The 26309-nt window shown below is 46.1% G+C and overlaps 1 protein-coding gene across 8 annotated transcripts in view; it reads right to left on the bottom strand.

Moving 5' to 3' along the window:
- LOC147421837 (uncharacterized) overlaps window positions 1-26309 on the bottom strand; it is a 51818-nt gene that overhangs the window by 18790 nt on the left and 6719 nt on the right. Inside the window, exon 3 of one of the 8 annotated variants that reach the window (XM_086502680.1) lies at window positions 1558-2801. The exons of 6 other annotated variants lie outside the window; for them this stretch is intronic. The gene's annotated coding sequence lies outside the window, so the exon portion shown is untranslated. One more of the 8 variants, XM_086502679.1, reaches the window with a different exon arrangement.

The raw sequence follows: 26309 nt of genomic DNA, 5'->3' as shown, positions 1-26309 counted from the left end.
ATGTCAGTATATTTATCTATAGCCCAGGGTCTAAGCATTGGCAGGCTGTCAAAAGGACTTTCCGCTACTTAAGTGGCACTTTATATCTTGGCTTGTTTTATCCCAAGGGAGACCATTGCCGCCAGACTTACATGCTTTTTCAGACTCAGATTGGGCTAATTGTTTTGACACACGAGTGTCCACAAGTGGTTTTTGTTTCATGATTTGCAGTTCATTTATATCATGGTTGATCAAGAAGCAACCTAATGTGGCCACTTCTAATTGTGAGGCTGAGTACATGGCAGTCTTCATAGCTACGGTTGAGTGTGTATGGATCAGATGCCTTATGGCTGATTTGGGTGTTAGACAGGACAATGCCAACACTATCTACACTATCAGTCAGAGCGCACTGGCAGTTGCGAGGAATCCATTTTTTCATGCTCGCACAAAGCACATTGAGGTGCATTACCACTATGTCAGGGAGAGGCTCTCTACAGGAGAGATCAGCTGGTTTATGTGTCAACACAGGACACCCTTGCAGATCTTTTCACAAAGGCATTGTCTCATGAGAAGTTTGAAGCTTTCCGCAAAGCTTTAGGCTTACTCCCCTTTGTGGATTGATCATGTCCTCAAGGCATGGCACTTCCCTTTACTCATGTGCCAGTTCAACGCATCACTCCAAGGGGGATTTGTTACCATATACATGTGGTAGTGATGTGTGTGAACACACTTAGGACCGCCGGGGCATTTTTTCCCTCACTAGGAGTTTTTTTCCCCCGTGCATTGTATATACGTCCATCATTCTAGGGCTATCTATCTTCCCATTGCACACTAAGTAATACTCTCTTTTGTGTGCCTTGAGCTTCCTTCGTCTTCTCCCAAGCTGTGTGTGTTTTCCTGCAGCCCTAATTCCAACACTTGCAATGCATGCTTTTAAGCTCATTTTAGAGAATTAGAATATGGAGTGGAGATTGCCATATGTTCTTGAGGTTACATGCTCCTGTAACTTTGGATACTAATTTCACTCATTCTCATTTATACTTTTCATTGATGTTTTAAAGTGGATTAGTCTCTAATTTCTCTTTGGAATTGAATGATTAGAGAGCCGAACATTAGTGCACTTCGTGGTTACATGTCGTAATCATTCTCCGTGTGTGTGTGTGAGTGTGTGTGTGTGTGTGTGTGATGAAATTTTGTGCATGCTTCAAAGATATTAGTGAGAGTTAAGCTGCAATGTCTAAATGTGTGTGTGTGTGTGTGTAATTTAAAACGAGGTCTGGAAGAGGATTAGATATGTTTCATTTTGCATAGCACTTGGGCTCTCCCTAGAGACAAATATGCTTGATTAGCACTAGAGTCTTCGCGACAGCTGGCATTGCAGGGAGATAGATTGTAAGGTGCAGCGGAATGAATGTTTGAATGCCTTCCGTTTCTTTAGTGAGAGAGTGCAATGGACACAAACAAAGTGAATGGACACTATGCGTGAAAGTGTATGAAACTAAGAGATAGAGAAGAGAATACGACACCAGAGACGACGTAAAACCCTCCTCCGAAGGCCCCACTCTCTATGGCGAGAGTGGTCTACTTTTGATTGCACAAATCTCTACAATGCTTGGACTTGCCGACGATGTCGACGACAATGAGGACGACGATGAGACGGGCTGAAATCTGCAAATCTTTATCTGCTGAATTCACACTCTGTGTCGGTGACGATGTCGATGGCGACGATGTGACGATGACACGCTGAAAACGCAGATGCTGAAATCTGTGTTTTTCGGGCTGAAACTGCAAACTTCGATGGATCTCACCGTGCAACGAGGAACTGCTGCGGGAAGGTGAGATCTGCGAGGTTCCGGACTTGATCTGCGACTGCTAAAGGCTGAAAACTAAAAACGCTGGTGGTTCTTGACGTTCCATTGCGGTGAATCTGCAAAACGCTGGGGTATGATGCAGATCCAAAAACGCTAGGGCTGAAATGGTCTTCTGTTGTCGCCGGTTGTTTTGCAATGCAAAACCTTAGGCTAATCTGTTGTGTCGTGATGACGCCGGGGCTGATCTGCTATGCACAAAACACCAAGGCTGATCTGATGCAAAAACGCTAGGTCCTCAGATGGTTGAGAACGCTAGGGCTACTGTGGGGGGGGTCTTGCTGAGAAGGTGCCTGTTGAGCAAGGTGCTCCTGCGGCCTCTTCTGTCAAAAAGTGCTAGCTTTGGGTTTACTTATATACAAACTTACTCAATTTGCCCTACCTACTTTCCAACAAAAGTCACTTAAAAATAATAAGTGAAAAATGTCAAAAATAGGGAAAATAGGTTAAATGCACTGGAAAATTCCCTTGAAGAATTCTGATGGATTCTGATGGGAATGCTTATGATCATGCTGTGTGCAACCAGAGGATATGCATCTAATCTAAGTGTCTAGACATGCACGATCTGCGAACAGACTCACAAAAGTGCCAGATCACTTCCTATTCTACACTGACTTGAATGAACTAAACCCTGGTCATGTTGTAGCTTGTCCACGGACACATAGGGTTGGATGTGTCACGTGACATCCCCTCCTTTTCAAAGTGAGGTACTGTACCGAACTGTATGGCGTCAAGAAAGATCGCCAATAGCATCCGGAATCCTGGAAGGGACTCTTCGCCGGCCCACTCTAATGTGTGGATCGTGCGGTACTTGAACTTCAGAAAGGTCTGCAACGCTTGCTTCTCTGGGCCGCGCCGAAAGCGACACAAAGTCTTCTGTGGCTCCTTCAATGCTTCAACTTCATCTAGAGTCATGTTTCTTCCTTCTTCAAGAATCTCCATGTCTGAAAATTCCTGAAACCATTTCCAACACAAAACCATGAACACACCCATTCCATGTAAAGTGACTGGAAAAAATCTCGTCTTCTCTAAAGACTGAATGTAATGTAGATGAACAAATAGACGGAGTGCCAAACCGTTCATCAAACACATGCAAACAATGAGATCGAATCTTTCTCTTATGATCTAAAGCAATCAACTGTGGCAATTCACAACGGAAATGCCCATGCTTGGTGCTCATACTTTCATGTGCTCTTTCTACAAATGTGTCATGCCAAGGAAGAGACATGGAATGTGACTTTCGTAAATGCATACTTTTCAGCTTTTCATGAAAAATCCGCATACATTTGTGTTCATTCATGAGTGAAACGTGCTCAATGTACAATATGTCATGCCTAGAAAAAGGATCACATAAAGACGCTGACGAAATTACAGGAAACGATCACGAATGAAACACTCAAACAATGCGTGCGTATGAATCATGCGAACACATAATACTTCCTGTGAGGGTTCTTTGGACCTAGGCTCGAGAACCAAGATCGCTTCTTCTTGATTGGTCGAATCGTCCTGTGCGGGTTCTTTGGACCTCGACTCCAGAGCCAAGATCGGTTCTTTGTGATTGATCGTCTCTGCAATGAGATTAGCTTCACTAGAGAAAGTATCAACTAAACCAGCAACCATGTGAACAATCACATCATCATGCTCATGAATAATCACATCATCTTCCTGTAAATCATCATGCTTGTGAGAAATCACATCTTGATCATGCAAATCATCATGCTCATCATTATCATTCAAATCATCATGCAAATCCTGTGTATCAGGCTGTGGAGAAGAAGAGACTGAGAGAGTCTCATTTTCCTGATTTTGTGCAAACTACGCATGCACAATAGAAAAAAGTCGCAACAAGGCGGCTTTCCTTTCGTTGTGCTCACGCTCTATGACTGCCATTCTTTCTTGGTGTTCGTGCTCCATTTTGGCTCTTCTTTCTTCTTTTCTTGCTTCGCGTTCTAACTTCCTTTCCATAAACAACTGCTTCAACTCCTCCATAGGAGTTGATGCAATCCTTGGCATAGATGGGGAAGGGGAAGGGTCAGAAAAACCTCTTGGTGGGGAAAATGTTCATCACTTCCAAGCGAAATATCCATTTCGCTTCGAGTGATGGCCAGCCACTGAAGTCGAGGTTTCTTGTGGTCTTGAGGTTCTTAAATTCACGAGGAACTTGGGTTCTTGGGAGTCTTGGTTCTTGGGGTTCTTGAGTTCTTGAGGTTCTTGCGGGTCTTGAGGTTCTTGAGATTCTTCTTTCGCTTGCAATATGTGTTAAAGAAGGATCTTCTCTTCACCCGAGTTCTACTCTTTTCCGCTAGGTGGCCTTGCGCTCACACCAAGGTTGTTTTTTCCCACCTCATGTCGATTGGCCGGCCACAAGTGCACGGTCCGCTCTCAATGAGTGAAAAGAGGCACAAGGGGAGGCTGGACAAGCCCTTCTTTCTTGGGTTTCCTATCACTCTTAAGAAACACGATTAGTAATCGCCACGCCTAAGAAGACTTGGGTTACGTGCCACCGCAATAAGCAAAAAAAAAAAATGTGGTTCTTGTGGTTCTTTCCTTGAGTGATACAGAACACTGCCAAAGCTCTGATACCAATGTAAGGTGCAACGGAATGAATGTTTGAACTTTGCTCAAGATGAGTGCTCCAAACTGTGCTCAAGGGTTCCTTTTACTTACAGAAGGGAGAGCCTTCTGTTCCTTTAGTGAGAGAGTGCAATGGACACAAACAAAGTGAATGGACACTGTGCGTGGAAGTGTATGAGACTGAGATATAAAGAAGAGGATACGACACCAGAGACGTGTAAAACCCTCCTCTAAAGGCCTCACTCTCTATGGCGAGAGTGGTCTACTTATGATTGCACAAATCTCTACAATGCTTGGTGTAGCGCGGATAATGTGTCGTGCTCTCTACAGTGGGTGGTCCTCAATGCAATGTGCGTGACAATCTCACTCAAACAGACTGAAAAGAAAGGAAACAATAAACATCCACAGAGCTCACAAAGACAAAACAACAGACCAGAACATATGACTCGACTATCTCAAAGACTGAGACTCTGGCGTGGCAGTATACTCAGCTCCAGCCCACGACTCACAGGTACAATGGGGGTGTTGAGGCTCCGATGTGCAGGGATGGTGAATCAGTGCTCTGTGTATAGACTCACTGCTCTCGACGACGATGCTGGACCAAAGGTGAAGAAGGTCATCCCGATGACCAACCGCTACTACTCATATGTAACACCATAAAGAGCCACCAACGGCTCATAAATGTCAGCCATGTGGTGACCTGGCCACGATGTCCACTAGACCACCGTCGGTACCCTGCCACGTGTCACTCCCCAACCCAAAGGGTCCGTCCAATGTGAAACAGCCTAGACCAACTGTACTAACTGTGTCCTGTGAAAGTGACATTGTAGCCTGCTACAGGTTGCCCGCCACAAGACCGCTCACTGTTTCGGTGAGAGGAAATACTGAAAAAACTGTGAAAGAAAACCATTAGGTACTGCATCTGCACATCTTTCTTGAAGCAGGTTCTAGGCCCAAAAGTGGAGTTTAAACACATTGCACTGCTTGCAAATGTTTTAGCTTTTGAATAGGTGGGACTTAGTATGATTGCATAATCCAAGAATCCCAATTGGCAAAACAGAACAAAGCTCCACAACAAAGAGATATGCTCGGTTTGGATCCAACGCATCTTTATTCTCCATAGCCTTAGTGAGACGAAAATGACCGGTCCATCCTTGCAGATGAACCTTGCAACACTTTCTTGAACAGCATTCCTCTTTAATGAGAGATACCCATAAGGTGTAGTAACACCGCAAATAAGATTAAGCTCCATAGTGATGGCAGAACGAAAAGCATTAAGAGCAACAGGATGGCAACCAGGTGAATTCTTGAAAGCCACATGGAAACAGCCAAAAGCTCTGCTGTGTGATCCGATTACAGGAAGCTGCTTGCTCTCCCCTTTGTGTCGCTAGCCCGAGGAATCAAGGGAACAAGGCCCGAGGCTCGCTTGATTTCTAAATTACAAATTACACGAGGTCTCCGGCTCCTCACCCGAAGGGGCGAGGTGGCCCTGGTGAGAAAAGGGAGCGAGGGCTCGGCAAGAGGGCGAGGGGTGGTGAGGGGGGCGAGGGAATATGAGGGGGAGCGTAGGGGCAAGGGAGGGTGAGGGAGGAGGGTAGGGGCGAGAGTAAGTGAGGGGAGGGTAGGGGCGAGGGGGGGTGAGGAGGGAGGGGGTGGGTAGGGGCGAGAGGGGGAGGGTAGGGGCAAGGGTAAGTGAGGGGGAGGGTAGGGGCGAGGGAGGAGGGGGTGGGTAGGGGCGAGAGGGGGAGGGGAAGGGAGAGGGGGAGGGTAGGAGCAAGAGGGGGTGGGTAGGGGTGAGGGGGGAGGGGGTGGGTAGGGGCGGGAGGGGGAGGGGGAGGGGGAGGGGGAGGGTAGGGGCGAGAGGAGGTGGGTAGGGGTGAGGGGAAGTAGGGGGACGAGGAGTGGTGGGGAATGATGGAGTTGCTCTCCTCCACAGCCTACATTTAAGCTTCTTGCTACAATCTGCAGCTTTAGAAGCGGCCTGTGAGTTATACTGAACTTCACCATCGCTTACCGTTACTGATTGCAACCCAAAGTCAATATGAGAAAAGATATACCAAGGCGACACCGCCCTACCGCACAGGCGATCATCATGCTTGTGCCTGTGGAAAGCGACAATTTCATCTGCTGAACAACAGAATGCAGGAACCGGCACCAAGGGAGGATTCTGTAGGAGCCGGCAACAATGGAGGAGGGCCTGCCGCCAGGAGCCTATAGCAGCAGGGGACAACATTGGGGACAACATTAGTGCCTGCTCTCTATTGTTTTGGTGACTCCCATGTTGATGGGAACAACAATGTTCGGCGCTCTTGATGATCTCTTTGCCACAACTATGAACCCTAAGGATGTGGGCATTCTGATTGTGGGTAAGGTCGAGGGGATAAGGATAGATAGGTACAAGTAAGGAGCAGACAGCTATCATGAGCAAGACAGCTATCATGATCTTGGAATTCATCTTGCAGGACGGGCTCTGAGAAGGGAGTTTGCTAGACACAGAGGAGAGCTTTCTTCTGGTCGAAGAAGAAGGAGACACCAAAGGGGTTGATGTTTGAGGGGGAGTGAACTCCTGTAGACGAGATTTCTTCCTGCTTCTATGCTTCTTCAAAGGCTCAGGTGGCTCATTAAGTTTAGTAACTATGGAAACATTTGAGGGACAACATTGGGGACAACATTAGTGCCTGCTCTATTGTTTTGGTGACTCTCATATTGATGGGAACAACAATGTTCGGCGCTCTTGATGATCTCTTTGCCACAACTATGAACCCTAAGGATGCGGGCATTCTGATTGTGGGTAAGGTCGAGGGGATAAGGATAGATAGGTACAAGTAAGGAGCAGACAGCTATTGTCACCAGCGTGTGACTACTATCTATCCTTTTTGTTGATTTCTTTCTTATTATCTATTTACTTTCACTTTTTGGAAACACCCCTTGGGAAATCTAACTGCCCTGCATTGCATAGCTAGTGTGGAACTGTCCAGAGGGAGTCCAGGCCTGAGGGCAAGAGAGCACTAAGGTTGGACAAGGACTATGGTTAGCCAAGTGGGGTCATTGACTAGCCAAAGTGGAATCCTTTGCTACAGAGGCTACATTTCAGTTTTGGATGTGGCCACAGTGTACAAAGAGGGTCGGATGACCTAGAAAGATACAATGGCAGCATCTCCTAAAATTTAGGGAACTGCTATTTTGGGACCTGAAAATGTCTTCGCGTCATTACGTGCAGTTTGACATGGGGATCATTTTGTTACTCTGTGGCCAAGTCAACAGAGGCTGCAGGTGAGATATTTTTAGACCCGAGGGTCTAAAGCGGGAAAATGCACAAATGAGTGACACTTGGCACTTTGAGGCCAGTTTACTACTTATAGAGAAGGCAAAAACGTGATTTATAGCTGGGAGGCTCATTTTGCAAGTCTCTGTCACAGGTTAAGAGCTATGGAGTGCTTGCTTTCCCTCTTATGCACAGTGCGGTGCCAGGAGTGATGCCCTGCACGCTACGCACTGCCCTCTCTCTCCCCTTTGGCAGTATGTTATGCCCCTCTAGTGGGCTTTTCATTTGACCAATGTACAGTTGTGTGGGTTCATGCGCGATTGCCGAGGCAAGAGCCTCTTGCACAGGTACTGGATTAGCTAGCGGCTAATCCCCCCGCAGGTACAGGTGAATTCGGAGAGGTTTCACGCCAGAAATCTCGTCCGATTCAAAGGGCAAGTAGCCCTACAGGTGCGGGAGCTCGAGGACTTGCTAGGGATGCGACCGGCACGCGAAACGGAGCCCGAAACAGTGAATTACAGCCTGCTGTGTATTTTTGCAGGTTTAGGGTTTTGGCCCTAAACGGACCCTAATACCCCCAGGAGGTTCGGGGACGCAAGGGGACCGCTGTACAGGCGATCTGGCGCATTTTCAGGGCTGAAAACAGAGAATTCAGCGTGCTGCAGATTCTCGCCAGGTTTTGCAAAGTGCCCGTATGCGTCGGGAAAGTCAGTCAATGCGTGGGAATACTGACCGTGAAAGGTTCTAGTACAGTTATGCTGCCGAAATCGGGCTGGAACAGTGGAAATTCAGCCGAGTTTGTGCGGGGCAGCTTGTAGGAACCACAGCGTTTATTCCCTCTTTTGAACAATAAAGAAATACCGAAAGGGGCGCCTAAGTTAGGGGCCAATCTGGTGTCTGTCCACTCATACAGGTGCAATCTAGCAGCCTGTATCCCTCTCCCCTTTGTTGTGTCTTGAAAGTACAGGTAAAATAGACGACTAATAATGGGTGAAAGCTAAATCAAGGTTTAAAGTAAAGTCTACCGCCCTTTTTGGATTGAACAGGCCGGTTTCATGGTTCCATCGACGGGATTAAATCACTTTTTCCCATAGAAGTGAGCCTTGGTCAGTTTTCGGCTTGAAGACACAGGGGATCATAGACGAGACACAGGGAATTGTAATTATGGCTGACAGACCAGATGATGTGACTGAAGAGGTTTCCTCTTCACAGGGTCAACAGACACATGAAGTGGGTGAGTCCTCAAGACCACCACAGACTGATGATGATATATTCAGGACCCAGTTGGTTACTGCTGTGGCTATGTTTACACAAGTAATGCAGAATCCGAGGTTTTTAGCCTTTCTGCAACCTCCTGTTCCGTCTCAGCAAGTTGGGTCACTGGATCATATTCAAAAGCCTGTTAAGGCTCGAGCACAGGTGATTCATACCGCACAGTCAATGGAAACACCTGTACACTTGACGGAGAACATGCAGTCTCCACAACGTATACCTAAGGTGCAAGAACAGGTGGCTGAGATGCCAGTTTTTCAAGCTGTACCAATTCAGCCCGCCACCTTTCAGCAGCCTATAGCTGGTTCTAATGGGCAGGGAAGCAACTTACAGGCTATGCAACAGGTCTTCCCACCACCTTCAGTACACCCTGGCTATTTTGGAGGTGGATCGGTATTTCAGAGCATGGCTGGTCATGCACCTGGAAATCAGTTTTATACGCCAGGAACAGTGTTTGGGGGTGCTCAAACGATGATGCCTAACCCCATGTACAGTGTCATGGGTATGCAACCAGGGTTTCAAAGCACTCAGGGACAATTTGGGATGCCACAAGCAAATTTTGGTATGGCTGGAATTACAAATCAGCAGCCAAATATGGCATTTCCAGGTCAAGTTAATAGCGGCCAAGGAACACAGATGAACCCTATTAGTGTTCCCATGTTTCAGTCACTTCCATATGACAATTTAACGCCGCTGGAGAGGCCAACTCCGTACAAAGAAGGTGGCAAAGGAGTGTCATTCACGACCTTTACAGGGTTTGATGACAGGAAGAAGGCTCTTTCATTCCTCCAGCAGTTTGACAAGGCCTATGCAGGGGGAAACTTTACAGAGGCTTCAAAGGTCCGCAAGGCAGCCACTTTCTTGACAGGGAATGCGGGACAATGGTGGACAACTTTATTGCTTCAAGGGCAAGCTCCGTCCACATGGATTTACTTCAAGCAGATTTTTGCAGCAGCATGGTTATCTGATGATTTCGAAGCAGATGTCATGACAGAATGGCACCAGCTTAATGCTGCCACTTGCAGAAATCTGGATGATTACAATCGGAAGTTTTGGAAAGCTCTACTTCCAGTAACTTCCTATAGGTTTGTGCCATTGACAGAACAGATTGAAAAATACTGTTGTGGCCTACCCAAAGGATTGAGAAAATACTGCACAAGGACCAAAGTCACTACTTTGACGCAGCTCATCGAGGTAGCAAACACTGGCAATGGTTTGCTCAAGGGAGAAGATTGTGAATTTAACACTGGCGTCAAGGCAGGATCAGGCAAGAAAAATTCAGCCAAGAAGCACGTTCCCAATGAGGCTCCTAAAGGGACTCAGGAGTCAGCCAACGCAGGGAAAGACAAAGCTACGGCTGAATCAGAAAAAGGACCAGCAAAGAAATGGAAAAGACGTTTTCCTCGCAAGTCAGAAGAGCAAAAGAAGGTCCTGAGGACAGAGAACAAATGCTTTATATGTGAGCAGCCTGGCCACATTGCTTACAACTGTCCTACAAAGAAAAGGCCAGCTGATTCTGAAGACAAGGAGGACAGGAAGGGAAAGAAGCCCATGGCTGGTCTAGTGCCAGATATGGTGGGCGACAAGCCAAATTCAGATGCAAGTGAGCTTTGCAGAGCATGGGGAAAGGTTAGGGATCAAACAGTGCTTATCTTCTTTGATCCAGGTGCCAAAGCCAACTTTATTTCCCCAGAATTGGCTTCAAAGTTGGGAATCAGACCTGAAGAGATGGGGTATACAGCAGAGGCAGGTTTGGCATGTCCTGGCCATACAGAGGCTGTGACACCCATCATTGGAAAGTTGCGTCTACATATCCAGTCCTATGTAGATGCTGAAGAATTTTACATCATGCCACTGGACGGATGTGATGTGTTGTTAGGTATTCCTTGGTTATTTCGTGTACAGGGAATCATGGATGCCTACAACAAAAAGATCACTGTACAGAGCAGGGGAAAGACTCACATTCTGGATGTAAAGCTTAAAGGGGAGTCTATTCCTACTGTATCAGCTTCTGCTATTACTTCTGTAATGAAAAAGCATCTTTCTGCGTACTTGGTTTTTGCACGTGAAGTGTCAGATTGTGATGAATCAAATTTATCTGTGCTAGATAAAGAAAGGTCAATGTTTTTACAACAGTATAGTGACTGTTTTTCCGATTCATTACCGTCTCAATTACCGCCAGAGAGACCCGAGGACCATGCGATAGATTTGGTGCCAGGCAGTAGCCCACCAAACAAGCCTCCGTACAGGGTTAGTGCGGCTCAGCAGAAAGAGATAATGGGCCAAGTACAGGAGCTGTTAGAAAAAGGGCTGATTCAGCCCAGTTCATCTCCATTCTGTTCTCCAGTATTGTTGGTGCAGAAAAAAGATGGCTCATGGCGTATGTGCATCGACTACCGTGCACTGAACAAGAATACCATCAAGAATAGGTTCCCTATACCTAGAATTGATGATATTATGGACAAATTAGAAGGAGCAGCTATGTTTAGCAGGATAGATCTAAAGAGTGGGTATCATCAGATCCGCATTAGATCAGAGGATGTGCACAAGACTGCTTTTAGAACAACGTTTGGCCTTTACGAATTTTTAGTGATGCCCTTTGGTCTCACAAATGCTCCTGCTACGTTCAATAGGATGATGGACAGAATTTTCCGTCCACACCAGCAGTTTGTTGGTACGTTCTTTGATGACATGATAGTCTACTCAAAGAATGAAGAGGAGCATAGGCATCACTTGGCCATTGTGTTCAAAGAGCTACGCAGTCATAGGTTGCTCATCAATGCAAAGAAAAGTGAGTTTTTTCTGGAAGAGATTCACTTTCTGGGACACATTGTCTCAAAGGATGGTGTCAGAATGGATCCTGCAAAAGTTGAAGCGATCAAGTCATGGCCAAATTTGAAGACGGTGCATGATGTCCGAAGCTTTTTGGGACTATGCTCCTATTACAGAAGGTTTATTCGAAATTTCGCTGAGATTGCTTCACCTTTACATGCTCTTCAAAAGAAGGCAGTCACCTTTAGATGGACACAAAAAGAGATTTCAGCTTTTAATCTCTTAAAGGAAAAGATGACTTCAGATCCAGTCATTGTGTTGCCAGATCTTAGGAAGTCATTTGTTGTCCAGTGTGATGCCTGCGGTAGTAGCATTGGTGCAGTGCTAATGCAAGATGGCAGGGTAGTAGCCTATGAGAGCAGAATTTTGCAAGGGCCAGAGATGACCATGCAGGTCTATGAGAAAGAGTTACTGGCTGTGATTCATGCGCTCTTAAGTTGGAAACACTACCTGCTAGGTGCAGATTTCGTTGTCCAAACGGACCATCAGACCTTGCGATACTTCTTGACACAGACAAAGTTATCTGAAAAGCATATGCGATGGGCAAATATCTTGTCCATGTTCCATTTTCAGATTGTGCATGTGGAAGGCAAGAAGAACGTTGTGGCCGATGCCTTGTCAAGGAAGCCACAAATTTCAGCTGTGTCGATTCCTTATCATCATGAACTTGATGATATGAGAGAACAGTATGCAAATGATGAAGATTTTGCAAGGGTCTTCGAGCAACTAATGGATGGACAACGTCATGAACACTATCTTCTTAAAGACGGGTTCATGATGATGCATGGCAGATTGTGTGTCACAAAGCCATTGCGACGCAAAGTTATGGAAGAGAGTCATGTCCCACCGTATGCAGGGCATCGTGGTATCGATGCTACAGTTAAAGCGGTAGAGACATTCTTCTATTGGCCTACATTGAGAAGGGATGTGGATGCCTTTGTGCGAGAATGCCTAATATGCCAAAAGGTCAAGTTTGACAGGCAAAAGGCACCAGGGTTATTGCAACCACTACCTATTCCAGATAAACCATGGGAAAGTATTGCTATGGATTTTATCTTTGATCTTCCGAGAACGCAGACAGGAAACGATGGTATTTGGACCATTATTTGCAGATTCAGCAAACAGGCTCATTTTATTCCTGTCAGGAAGAAGATAAAGCCAGATCAGATGGCACGCTTGTTTATGAGCAATATTTTCAAGTATCATGGCATGCCACAGTCGATTATTAGCGACCGTGATCCACGCATGACTAGTTTGTTCTGGAAAGGCTTGTTTGAGAATATGGGTACCACGCTCAAATTCTCTTCGTCATTTCATCCTCAAACAGATGGGCAGTCGGAAGAGGCAAATTCTACTGTCCTAGATCTGCTGAAGTGCTATGTGTCAGAGCATAAAGGAAGGTGGGAGCAGTATTTGCCATTGGTGGAGTATGTATACAATAATACAGTGCATTCATTAACTGGCAAGGCACCTTTTGAGATAGTTGAAGGTGGCAAGAAAGTTCCTCCCATACTGCATACAAAGGACAAGATATTTGAAGCAGATAAGTATGTTCAAGACATGGATGAAATGTACAAGAAGGTCAAAGTGGCCTTAGAAAGGACTCAGGCAAAGCAAAAGAAAGCAGCTGATCGTCACCGTCGTGAAGTGGTATATTCACTTGGTGATTGGGTGCTTTTACGCTTTGAAAAGGCAAGGTTAAAGAAGATGAAGGGCAAGGAAAGAGTGTTTCCAAAGCTCAGCATGCGTTACTATGGGCCTTTTCAAGTGTGCGACATAATCAGTGATGTTGCATATAGGCTGAAATTGCCTGACAGTTGGAAGATTCACAATGCGTTTCATGTGAGTCTTCTCAGACCCTATGTGGGTGATGTGCCAGAAGATATGCCAGCTGAAGATCAGCCGGAAGTCGAGGAACTTGACGAGATCTTGGTCCCTGAACAGATTTTGGCACACAAAGAAAGGAAAGTGAAAGGCAAGGTTGCTAGGCGTTACTTGGTAAAGTTCAGAAACTATCCACCAATGGATGCTAAGTGGATGGAAGAAGGTGAACTTGCAGAGTCACCAACTGTGTTATCACTTTACCTGGAAGCCTTCGATTTGCAACCTACCTTGACCCCTTGAGTTTCAAAGCTACATGGATTGTCAGTGTGACAATGGCTTCTGAAACAAATGATGTACATGGTATTTAAAGTGAGCTCAAATCAAATACCTGTTACATGAATGTTAGAGCTGTACAGATTGTCAGTTTGGCAATTGCTCTTATGGAATGTCCAAAAGTTTGGTTAGTGCTATAGAAGTGAGTATTTCTTGTCAGTTTGTCAAGGATACAATGATTGCTTCTATTCAGGAGTACATGTGTAACTGCATTCTTAAACTGTCGGTTTGGGTATGCTCGAAAGTGTTACGGGATCCAACGTGTACTATAAGACAGTGGCAAAATGTGCAGCTACCATTTTGTCATTGGAAAGTTAGTGACTCAAAGCAATGGCAGAGTGCGAAGCTACCACTATGTCATTGGGACAGGGTTCACACGCAGGCAATACATGAGTCGACGAGGTGTTGAATACACCAGGGTTGACAATGAGCATGTATGTGTCGTATATGTGTCGACATGTGTTGAATACATCAGTGTTGACAGTAAGCATCGACGACATAGATGCAAACGAGGACGTTTGAGATTTCAAGAGGGGGGTATGTCACCAGCGTGTGACTACTATCTATCCTTTTTGTTGATTTCTTTCTTATTATCTATTTACTTTCACTTTTTGGAAACACCCCTTGGGAAATCTAACTGCCCTGCATTGCATAGCTAGTGTGGAACTGTCCAGAGGGAGTCCAGGCCTGAGGGCAAGAGAGCACTAAGGTTGGACAAGGACTATGGTTAGCCAAGTGGGGTCATTGACTAGCCAAAGTGGAATCCTTTGCTACAGAGGCTACATTTCAGTTTTGGATGTGGCCACAGTGTACAAAGAGGGTCGGATGACCTAGAAAGATACAATGGCAGCATCTCCTAAAATTTAGGGAACTGCTATTTTGGGACCTGAAAATGTCTTCGCGTCATTACGTGCAGTTTGACATGGGGATCATTTTGTTACTCTGTGGCCAAGTCAACAGAGGCTGCAGGTGAGATATTTTTAGACCCGAGGGTCTAAAGCGGGAAAATGCACAAATGAGTGACACTTGGCACTTTGAGGCCAGTTTACTACTTATAGAGAAGGCAAAAACGTGATTTATAGCTGGGAGGCTCATTTTGCAAGTCTCTGTCACAGGTTAAGAGCTATGGAGTGCTTGCTTTCCCTCTTATGCACAGTGCGGTGCCAGGAGTGATGCCCTGCACGCTACGCACTGCCCTCTCTCTCCCCTTTGGCAGTATGTTATGCCCCTCTAGTGGGCTTTTCATTTGACCAATGTACAGTTGTGTGGGTTCATGCGCGATTGCCGAGGCAAGAGCCTCTTGCACAGGTACTGGATTAGCTAGCGGCTAATCCCCCCGCAGGTACAGGTGAATTCGGAGAGGTTTCACGCCAGAAATCTCGTCCGATTCAAAGGGCAAGTAGCCCTACAGGTGCGGGAGCTCGAGGACTTGCTAGGGATGCGACCGGCACGCGAAACGGAGCCCGAAACAGTGAATTACAGCCTGCTGTGTATTTTTGCAGGTTTAGGGTTTTGGCCCTAAACGGACCCTAATACCCCCAGGAGGTTCGGGGACGCAAGGGGACCGCTGTACAGGCGATCTGGCGCATTTTCAGGGCTGAAAACAGAGAATTCAGCGTGCTGCAGATTCTCGCCAGGTTTTGCAAAGTGCCCGTATGCGTCGGGAAAGTCAGTCAATGCGTGGGAATACTGACCGTGAAAGGTTCTAGTACAGTTATGCTGCCGAAATCGGGCTGGAACAGTGGAAATTCAGCCGAGTTTGTGCGGGGCAGCTTGTAGGAACCACAGCGTTTATTCCCTCTTTTGAACAATAAAGAAATACCGAAAGGGGCGCCTAAGTTAGGGGCCAATCTGGTGTCTGTCCACTCATACAGGTGCAATCTAGCAGCCTGTATCCCTCTCCCCTTTGTTGTGTCTTGAAAGTACAGGTAAAATAGACGACTAATAATGGGTGAAAGCTAAATCAAGGTTTAAAGTAAAGTCTACCGCCCTTTTTGGATTGAACAGGCCGGTTTCAGCTATCATGAGCAAGACAGCTATCATGATCTTGGAATTCATCTTGCAGGACGGGCTCTGAGAAGGGAGTTTGCTAGACACAGAGGAGAGCTTTCTTCTGGTCGAAGAAGAAGGAGACACCAAAGGGGTTGATGTTTGAGGGGGAGTGAACTCCTGTAGACGAGATTTCTTCCTGCTTCTATGCTTCTTCAAAGGCTCAGGTGGCTCATTAAGTTTAGTAACTATGGAAACATTTGAGGGACAACATTGGGGACAACATTAGTGCCTGCTCTCTATTGTTTTGGTGACTCTCATGTTGATGGGAACAACAATGTTCGGCGCTCTTGATGATCTCTTTGCCACAACTATGAACCCTAAGGATGCGGGCATTCTGATTGTGGGTAAGGTCGAGGGGATAAGGATAGATAGGTACAAGTAAGGAGCAGACAGCTATCATGATCTTGGAATTCATCTTGCAGGACGGGCTTTGAGAAGAGAGTTTGCTAGACACAGAGGAGAGCTTTCTTCTGGTCGAAGAAGAAGGAGACACCAAAGGGGTTGATGTTTGAGGGGGAGTGAACTCCTGTAGACGAGATTTCATCCTGCTTCTATGCTTCTTCAAAGGCTCAGGTGGCTCATTAAGTTTAGTAACTATGGAAACATTTGAAAAGGGTGTACCTTCAGGCAAAGAGTGAATAGAGACTCCATAACAAGGCATAGACTTGGTAGCATCCAACCACTCCAACAGATCCTCATCCGACCCGTCAGGTGGAGTAGGTTGTTCATGTTCAGGGTTGGTTTCCATTGACAAAGAAACTTGTTGCACCACGGGATCCATACCTCCTTCTAAGAGAATGGGTTGCATCGGGGAGCCAAAAGTATGTATCCACATTGCATCGTTTCCCCAATCATGGAGTGCTTTAGTGTGTCGCAGCCATGATCTTCCAATGAGCAAAGGAAATCCGCCCTCAACCTGGGGAAGACGAACCACAACAAAATACAAGTTAAAAGTAAAGTCCTGTACCTGCAGAGGCACATTGTCCATTATGCCCACTGGGTAGACTGTCCGTTGGTCAGCCAATGTAACTGTGAAGGGAGCAAGACGAGTAGGCTGTAGACCTAGAACTAACATAGTGAACTCGGGCATCAAGTTGATGCCAGATCCACCATCCACTATCACTCCTGAGAATTGCCGACCCAACACGGACACTGTCAGGCGAGGGCTTCTATAATCAGTGACTGGAGCAGCGGAATTGGATATCATATAGGACTCTGATGGTCGCACTCGGAGGTGCCCGCCGCTAGGACTTACTCCGGGGTAAAGTGACTGAATAACAGCAAGGGTGTGACTTCTAAAATTCGCATCTAGTCGCAGCATGTCATAGAGGGACACTTGTTGGAAAGTGTTTTTCAAGACCGTCTCTGCTGTAAGCTTCTCTTTTTCTACCTGTTGTTCCTCTGGTACCTTGATCTTCTGTAGATCGGAAACTACTTCCAAGAAAGCTTCATCAATATCAGAGAGCAAAGATTTGGATTCTTTCATGGTACTGGGGGATGGCTTGTAAACAGTTGTAGGCAAGGTATCCATTGGTGTGAGAATGTGTGGGGGAGTTGAACTTGATGGAATGCGAAGACCGAGAGCGGCTCTCTGGGCTCGGGTGAGGACGCCCGATGGCTCCTCTGCCAACTGCGGCGGCTTATTTTGAGGGTTAACCACGTGGGTAGAAGGGGGCGGCTGAGAAACGGTGCTCACTGCTATCAAATTGAGCTTGGGAAAGGCAAACTCATTCTGGCTTTGACTTGAATTCGAAGCCGTGGATGCACGAAGTTTAGGGCAATCCTTATTGTAGTGATCCTTCGTTTCCGGGCAAAGACGACAAGGAGGGGACCCTTCTGGCAGGGGGCATTTGCTTTGGTAATGCCCATATTCCCCGCATTTGTAGCACAAAATGGGCCGATTCAAAGGGCGAGTCGAAGGGCGAGGTGGTCCTTGCTCCTGGTGCATTGAGTTGGAGGTGGAGGCATAGAAGCTTTGAGGTGATGAGGGAGCATGGGTATGATTAAAGCTCTGAGAGGGAAAAGTGCTCTGCATACCTTGCATAGGAGGGGCTGTCAGCAAAGGTGGCATGTGGTGTGGATGGCCACAGGGAGAAACCATGTTGGATGCAAGTACTGGCCCTTACTGAAGAGAAGGACAAAGACTTTGTTGTATTTGTCGCAATCCCTTGAGGTAGTAACAATCCTTGTCCTCATGTCCAGATTTTTCACAGAAGTGGCAGTAAACCCGAAGGGGGCATTCCTGTGGAGGGTGCCCTGGAGAGAGGCATGAGCTACACCAAACTGTAGCCTTAGTCTCTTGCTGACACTTGAGCTCTTCTAGCTCGCGCTTAATCTGTTCCAATGCCTCGTGATGTGGAGGCTTCTCTTGTCTAAGAGAGAAGGACCTCTCCTCTTGAAGAGCTCGCTGTAACTTTAGTGCTTCCAGTTCCCTGCGTAAAGAAGTTAAACGATCAGAAGGACTTTCCAAAAACACAGAGGGGGTCTCTATGTGAGGGGGGTTGGTGAACAGCTTCCTAGCCCCCTCTATCCTCGTAGCAGCTGCGATGAACTCTTCCAGAGTGGCGTCGGGTCGGAGACTCGTAGTTTTTGCTGAGAACTTTTGTGCCTTCTCTACCCACTTCTTCACCATAAATTCACCTGGTTGCTGGGGAAGCTTGGCAACCAGAGACTTGGTCTTCGTCATAAGTTCTGCAAAAGTCTCCTCTAACTGGAGCACCATGTTGGCCAACTCATCCAACACCTTCTCCTGGTAGTCACCTGGCCTGAAAGCTGCACAGAACTGCTGTCTTAAGGCTGCCCAAGTTGCAAAATGGTTCTCGGCAAACTGGCTGTACCATTTGTCTGCTAAGCCATCCAAGGTGGATGGAAAGAGTACCAAATAAGCATCTTCCCTGTTGCAAGATGGATATTACTGTTACAGGAGTTTGACTTCATCATTGTTCATACACCTGGAGTAGAGCAATTTTGCTAAGTTTTATATAAGCAAACCTAGCGCTAGCACTTTCTGGCAGAAGAGGCAGCAGGTTCGCATAAAAGTTTCCGTTGTCAGAGTCTGAACTGTCCGTAGACGAGTCCTCTGTAGAAGTGTCACTCAATGGGTGAGACTTAAGACTTCCTTGCCTTTTTCTTGCCCTTTCCGAAGCGTTGTTTCTTGCTTCGCTTTTTGCTTTTCCTGTCTTCTTCGCTCGAGTCTGAAGAGCTAGAAGAACTGTCAGAAGCAGAAGAAGAAGAACTGGATAGGTCTTCAAAGTTGACGCGCTTCTTCAATTTCTTTGCCTTGTCAAATGTCGACCGCCGACCCAAATATCCCGGGAAGTCAGTGCCTTTCTTCTGCTTTTTGCCGTGCTTTTTGCCTTTCTTTTGCACGTCGAAGAGCTGAGCAATCCGTGCATCAACCACGTTCTCCAGTTCCTTCTCCGTATATTTCTTGGAGGCAGAAGGTTTCTTGAGAGCGGGTTTCGGGAGTGGTGCTGTGGTTCTTTGCCACTCCATCTGTACCTCTTGCAAAGAGGTCTGGTTCATATATTTTGCCATCTTTGGGTCCTTGGCAAAATTGAGCATCATCTTTGTTGCATCGCCAATCAATTGACGATGCTCCATCTCTCTTTGCTCCGCCTGAGTAGGCCGAGGCAGGCCATACTCTGTCTGAATCTTCGTTGTGATCCCAACCCGCATCTCCAGATGCAGAGAGAGTCGACTGATCATTGCCTGAAGCCATAGGTGCCGCGGAAAAAAAAAAATTGGGGATCGGATTTTCCATAGAAGAGAAATCGGTCGTGCTCTGATACCACTGTAATAGACTTGGACACTCCAAGTCAAGAATCAACCGCGATAGCACCAAATAACCACTTCAAAACAATTCACAGATCACAATAGATTTGCACTGGCCCGGCGGAGTTCCGTGCCTAGAGATATTGGCCCCAAAGACTGGCGCCCCTTTCGGTATTTCTTTTTATATTAATCAAATCAAAGTACAAGAGAGTGGCTAGGGTTTCACTCTCAGACTCTGCGTCCAGATGCTCTGAGAAGTGAAGCCCTCACTCACCACTTATTTAAAGATACAAGGGATGCCCAAAAGCAGAGCCCCAAAAGCTTTTAAAATAAAAAGCATCAGTTCTCTCTCTCTTAGAGAGTCTTTTCTCTTCTTTTTTATAAAAAAAGTAAAATTCGCGTCGCTCATCATTATTTTTTTCAGCCTCCGCGATTTCCGAAAATTAGGGTTTTTGGCAAAAATTAGGGTTTGCATGAATTTTAGGGTTTCTGGCAGAAATTAGGGTTTCTGTTGTCCGCCACGTCATCACTTTGTGACACCCCCAGGGGAGACCAACTGCCTCTAAACTAGGAGAGAGAGAGAGAGAGAGAGAGAGATGATGATGATGATGTATTATCGTCCGCGGGGGGCCAAAATGACCCATGGGACCCATAAGAGTTACAAGCGGTCTCCCCTCCTCTAGGCGAGAGAGGGGGTGTCATGGGTGTCTTGTAGTAGTTGTGTGTGGAGCTCGAGTATTCGGGCAAAGTACATGTCTAGAATGGTTGGAGAGGGTTGCGTGCGGCTAAGAAAGGTCCTCTAAAGTGGTGCATCCTTGTATGAGGGGTCAAAAATCCCTCGTATATGCGCGTAGGCATGACATTCTAATGCTACATGTTCTTCGGTTTCTGGTTTCCCCATATCACAATTATGGCATAACCTCTTCTTCTCATAAATGTGTTGCCACCCTCCTGTTTCAATTCTTAGCATGTGCAATCTCGTACGCATTTGTGTAATGGCTCTCCGTGCTCGCCACGGCATGGGTGTTCGGATATGGGTTTGCGCCAGGGGGAGTGAGACCTTGTTATTCTCCCAATATTGCGGGTTGATATACCTGCAATAGTATACAAATTTGGACTTGTGCCTGGCTGATTTCCACTTGTCATGTAGCGCATCAAGGATGTCTATATCAAAATTCAGCAAAGCATCAGCTTCTCTCCCCTTGGGTATCTGCATAGTTATGTATTTGTCCACCTTCCACTTCGCAAACCATCTGTTGATATCCTGTACCCAGCTTGATGAAATGATTTTGCTTTTGTATGTTTTTTAAAGTAGACACCCCTCTTTCCATGCGATGTGTGGGAGACGGTGTGTGGGCATAGATTGTATCTTGAGAAGATATTTGAACACTCTTTGGAGGGCTGAAATTTCGAACGGTTTCTTGCCTGTTTCTAGTAGTAGCACCGAGTATGGAGTGGTGTTCTTTATCCCCATACGTCTACATAGAAACCGTTTTTGTAGCTTCTCGATGTCATTCCATGTGTGAGCTGAAATACTTCCTCCCCATACCTCGACTCTGTAGAGTACGGTTTGCACAACACATGTGTCAAAAATGATGGACTTGAGCTCCCATCTTTGCGTAGTACTTTGATGGCACATGTTTTCAAATTGGTAGTATATCGCCTTCCCCGCATCTATCCTTTTTTGTGCGCACTTCCCCCATGCATGGTTGGAAGGTATATCAATGCCAAGGTATTTAAACCTGTCCACGACCTCAAGTTCGCGGTCCGTTGTACATGATAATGGGCTGATTCCCTGTGTGATGTGTCTTGATGACCATGACTTTGGTTTTTTGTGACATTGACGGCGAGTCCACTAGTCTTGCAAAAGTCGGACACCGCATTCATCATTTTCTGTAGTGTATTTGCATGATGCGAGAGTAGGACGACATCGTCTGCGTATATGAGAAGTAAGAGGATGATGGTTCCAATCTGTGGCATGTCTACCTCCTCTTTCATGCATTGTGTTATAACCTCTTCTGGTTGGTCTATGCATAGCCCAAAGAGTGTTGGCGAGAGTGGGCAGCCCTGTTTAACCCCCATGTTACTCATGAATTCTCGAGAGTACCTTTCTTGGGTCTTGATTTTACATCTAACCTCGCGGTACATATGTGCCACACTACTCTACAAAGGTGGGTAGGTACCCCGAGCCTTTCCATTCGAGCCCATAGATTAGCTCTCGGAATTGTGTCGAAAGCTTTCTGGAAATCTAAGAAGCAACAATACATTGTTTGGCCCTTTAGCCTACATTTCTCTGTTATGACTCTGAAAGTAATGAGGTGGTCAATAGTGCTATGCTTAGGTCGAAAGCCAGCCTGCCCTATGGCTCGCTTGTTGTTGTTTTCAGCCCACTTGCTCATTTCCTGTTCCACCATACTTCCAAGCAAATTGTTCATGCACGCCCCAATCATGATCGTGCGGTAGTTGGATAGCTGATTTCTGTCCCCACCTTTGTACAAAGCTTTTATCCAATTTTCTTGCCAATCACGAGGTATACCATGTGCGACCGCTTGGTTGAGTAAGACATGTAGCCATTTTTGCGCCGTCGGGCCTGCCCATTTAAGCATCTCCGAACATATGTGTAGCGTATCCGGTGCTTTCCCACTGCCCATCTTTTTGAGACTTTTTGCAATGATCTCCGCATCAAAGGTTTGTGCTAAAATGCATCCCTCTACTTCACCCATGTGGGTGGCAATTTCTTTCATGTAGAGTGACTCCACATACATTTGAAGCTCTTCTTGGTCGAAATTCCCCATCACATCCGTACACTTGCCTTTGATTTTTTTCCATGCTCTCTTCGGATTTGTTTTGAACATAATGCATCTTGTTGTTCCTTATGTGTTTCATAAAGGCGTCTTTTTTCCCGCTTCAAGAGGGTGTATGCTTTAGTTGCTTCTACCCATTCCGCACTCATTACATTCGTTGATTTAAGGCGTTTTTTGGCCTCCTTGCATTCGTCATCGAACCAGATGTTGTGTGGAAGTCCTTTAATGTGTCCCTTACCTCTTGATTTGGTCATTGTGATTTCTATTGCTTCACATAATGCATCCCGAAAGATCTTCCAGCCTGTTTCTATGTCATATGTGATGTCTCGACATTCAAGCAAGGTGTCGAGCATTCGACTATAGGTGCTTCTCTTTTTGTAATCCATTACATATGAACTACTTGGCACGCGTTTCTTTTGCAACCGTGTCTCCATTGACGCAAGTAGGCGTACATGTATGGGTATATGCTCTGAGTTGGGGGATATACTCCCAATCTCGAATGTGTCTATTATGTCCAAAGCATCATGCGCTACCAATGCATAGTCAATGGTGCTAGCCCCTTTGTTAGATGTATAGCATGTAAAATGCCCTGTACCCTCAAAACGGCGAGTGCCATTTAAAACTAGCATGTTCATAGAGTGCATCATACTAAGCATGGTTAGTCCTTGGGCATTGATTGTTTCATCACTGGATCTTCTATCTCATGCGGGGTCTAAGGCTATGTGTCCATCTTTGTCAAATGGTTGTAGCCCATGATCCCATACCTCTGTTTGAGTGTGAGCAATCCTTGCATTCATGTCTCCCATGAACATAACATTGCCACATTTTGCATACATGTCTATGTCCATACATAGGTCCTGGAAAGGAACCGTTTTGTCCAAACCATGGCTGTCATAAAAAGTGGACTCTGTGTGGAATATAGCATCCGGCAATGTATATAGGCCTGGCTTGAGTGTGCACCTTTGCCCAAATGTACCTTTTATGTGTATCCACTTTACATACATCAAGGATGTCGCGTAGTTCTTCCTTGTACATAAGTGCTATCCCTCCTTGCCCTCGTGTTCTCATACTGGGCAGCCATAGAAAATGTGTGTCACGTGACACATCCAACCCTATGTGTCCGTGGACAAGCTACAGCATGACCAGGGTTCAGTTCAATCAAGTCAGTCTAGATTTAGAAGTGATCTGGCACTTTTGTGAGTCTATTCGTAGACCGTGCATGCCCAGCCACTTAGTATAGATGCATATCCTCTGGTTGCACACAGCATGATCATCAGTATTCCCTTCAGAATCCATCAGATTCAATCAGGGGAATTTTCCAGTGCATTTAGCCTATTTTCCCTATTTTTGGTATTTTTCACTTATTATTTTTAAGTGACTTTCCAACAAAAGTAGGTAGGGCAATTTTGCTAAGTTAATATATAAGCAAACCCAAGTTAGCACTTTCTGCCAGAAGAGGCAGCAGGAGCACTGCTCAACAGGCACCTTCTCAGCAGGAACCCAAAGGCTTCTAGCGTTTTTGCTCCACAGCATCTTGGCTAGCGTTTTTGGACAAGAAACCACAGATCAGCCAGCGTTTTGCATTTGCAGAGCCACGACGACAAGACCACAGCAGATCAGCCTAGCGTTTTTGCATCTACCAGCAACCTCAGCGTTTTGTAGATCTATCGCAACAGAATCAGTTTTCAGCACTCAGACATCGCAGATCAAGTCCCGAACCTCGCAGATCTCACCTTCCCGCAGCAGCTCCTCGCCGCACGGTCAGTTTCCGCAAGGTTTACAGTTTCAGCCCGGAAAACGCAGATTTCAGCATCTGCATTTTCAGCACATCGTCGTCGCATCGTCGTCGCATCGTCGTCATCGACATCGTCACCAACATAGAGTCAGAATTCAGCAGATAGAAGATTAGCAGATTTCAGTCCATAGCGTTTTTGGACAGCAGATATAAAAGATTGCAGATTTCAGCCCTAGTGTCGTCGTCGTCGTCGCCGACATAGCCTAGACTTGCATCAGTCTCATGCTGTTAGGTGCAGCGGAATGAATGTTGTATTTTCTCAAGATTAGTGATCTTTATTGCTCAAGGTTCCTTTTAGTTCTTTAGGGAAAGAGAGAGCTTTCCGTCTTGTAGAGTGCTGTGGTCAAGAACAAAGTGAGTGGATTGTGCGTGCAAGTGAATGAGACTGAGAGATAGAGAGAGAAGAGATACGACACCCGAGAGGTTGTAAAACCCTCCTCCGAAGGCCCCACTCGTCGGCGAGAGTGGTCTATTCTTTGATTGCACAAAGGTGTACAATGCGTATGCAATGGACTATGCAACTTGGTCTATGCCGATGACGACGACGACGACGACGGCTGAAATCTGAGATCTTCTAATCGCTGAATTTCGGGACTGTTTCGGTGGCTGAAAATGACTGTTTTGGCTGCGTTTTCTTGGCTGAAAAATGAGGTTTCTTAGGGCTGAAAACTAGTGGTCTTTACGGGCTGAATCTGCTACACTTTAGGTGAATGATGCCGGTCTTAATTTGCTGCTGAAATCCAAAAACGCCAGGGGCTGAAATTGGTCCTTCTATCGCCGGGGTTCTGCAAATGCAAAAACCCTAGGCTGATCTGCTGTGTCGTGATGACGCCGGGGCTGATCTGCTGTGCACAAATCGCGAAGGCTGATCTGATGAAAAAACGCTAGGTCTTCTGTGGAGAAAACGCAAGAGTAGTCGCGGGGGTTGGTCTTGCTAAGAAGTTGCCTGTTGAGCAAGGTGCTCCTGCTGCCTCTTCTGCCATTTAGTGCTAACTTGGGTTTGCTTATATAGAAACTTAGCAAAATTGCCCTACCTACTTTTGTTGGAAAGTCGCTTAAAAATAATAAGTGAAAATCCCAATAAATAGGAAAATAGGCTAAATGCACTGGAAAATTCGCCTAACTGATGCTAATGGATTCTGATGGGAATTCCGAAGATCATGTTGTGTGCAACCGGAGGATATGTATCTATGCTAAGTGACTGGGCATACACGGTCTACGAATAGACTCACAAAAGTGCCAGATCACTGCTAATCTAGACTGACTGAACCCTGCTGTAGTGTAGCTTGTCCACGGACACATAGGGTTGGGATGTGTCACGTGACATCCCCTCCTTTTCAAAGTGAGGTACTGGTACCGAACTGTATGGCGTCGAGGGAGATCGCCAACAGCATCCGGAATCCTGGAAGTGACTCTTCGCCGGCCCATTCTGAGGTGTGGGTCGTGTGGTACTTGAACTTCATAAAGGTCTGCAACGCTTGCTTCTTTGGGCCGCGCCGAATGCGACTCAAAGTCTTTTGTGGCTCTTGTGATGCTTCAACTTCGTCTAGAGTCCTGCTTCTTTCGTCTTCAAAAATCTCCATGGCTGAAAATTCATGAAACCATCTCCAACACAAAACTATGAACATACCCATTCCATGTAAAGTGAAGGAGAAAAATCTTGTCTTCTCTAAAGACTGTGTATGCAAGGTAGATGAACATAGAGACGGAGTGACAACCCGTTCATCAAACACATGCAAACAATGAGGTCGAATCTTTTCTGTTTGATCGAAATAAATCAACTGTGGCAAATCACAATGGAAATGCCCATGCTTGGTGCTCATACAATCATGTGCTCTTTCGGAAACTGTGTCATGCCACGGAAGAAACATGGAATGTGACTTCCTGACATACAAACTTTTCATCTTTTCATGAACAATCCGCATACATTCGTGCTC

This window comes from Adiantum capillus-veneris, chromosome 27 (assembly GCF_014529385.1).
Source record: "Adiantum capillus-veneris isolate H3 chromosome 27, ASM1452938v2, whole genome shotgun sequence".
Taxonomy (NCBI): Eukaryota; Viridiplantae; Streptophyta; class Polypodiopsida; order Polypodiales; family Pteridaceae; genus Adiantum; species Adiantum capillus-veneris.
Note: the sequence above shows the minus strand (reverse complement) of the source record. Positions and strands in the feature narration are given on the sequence as shown.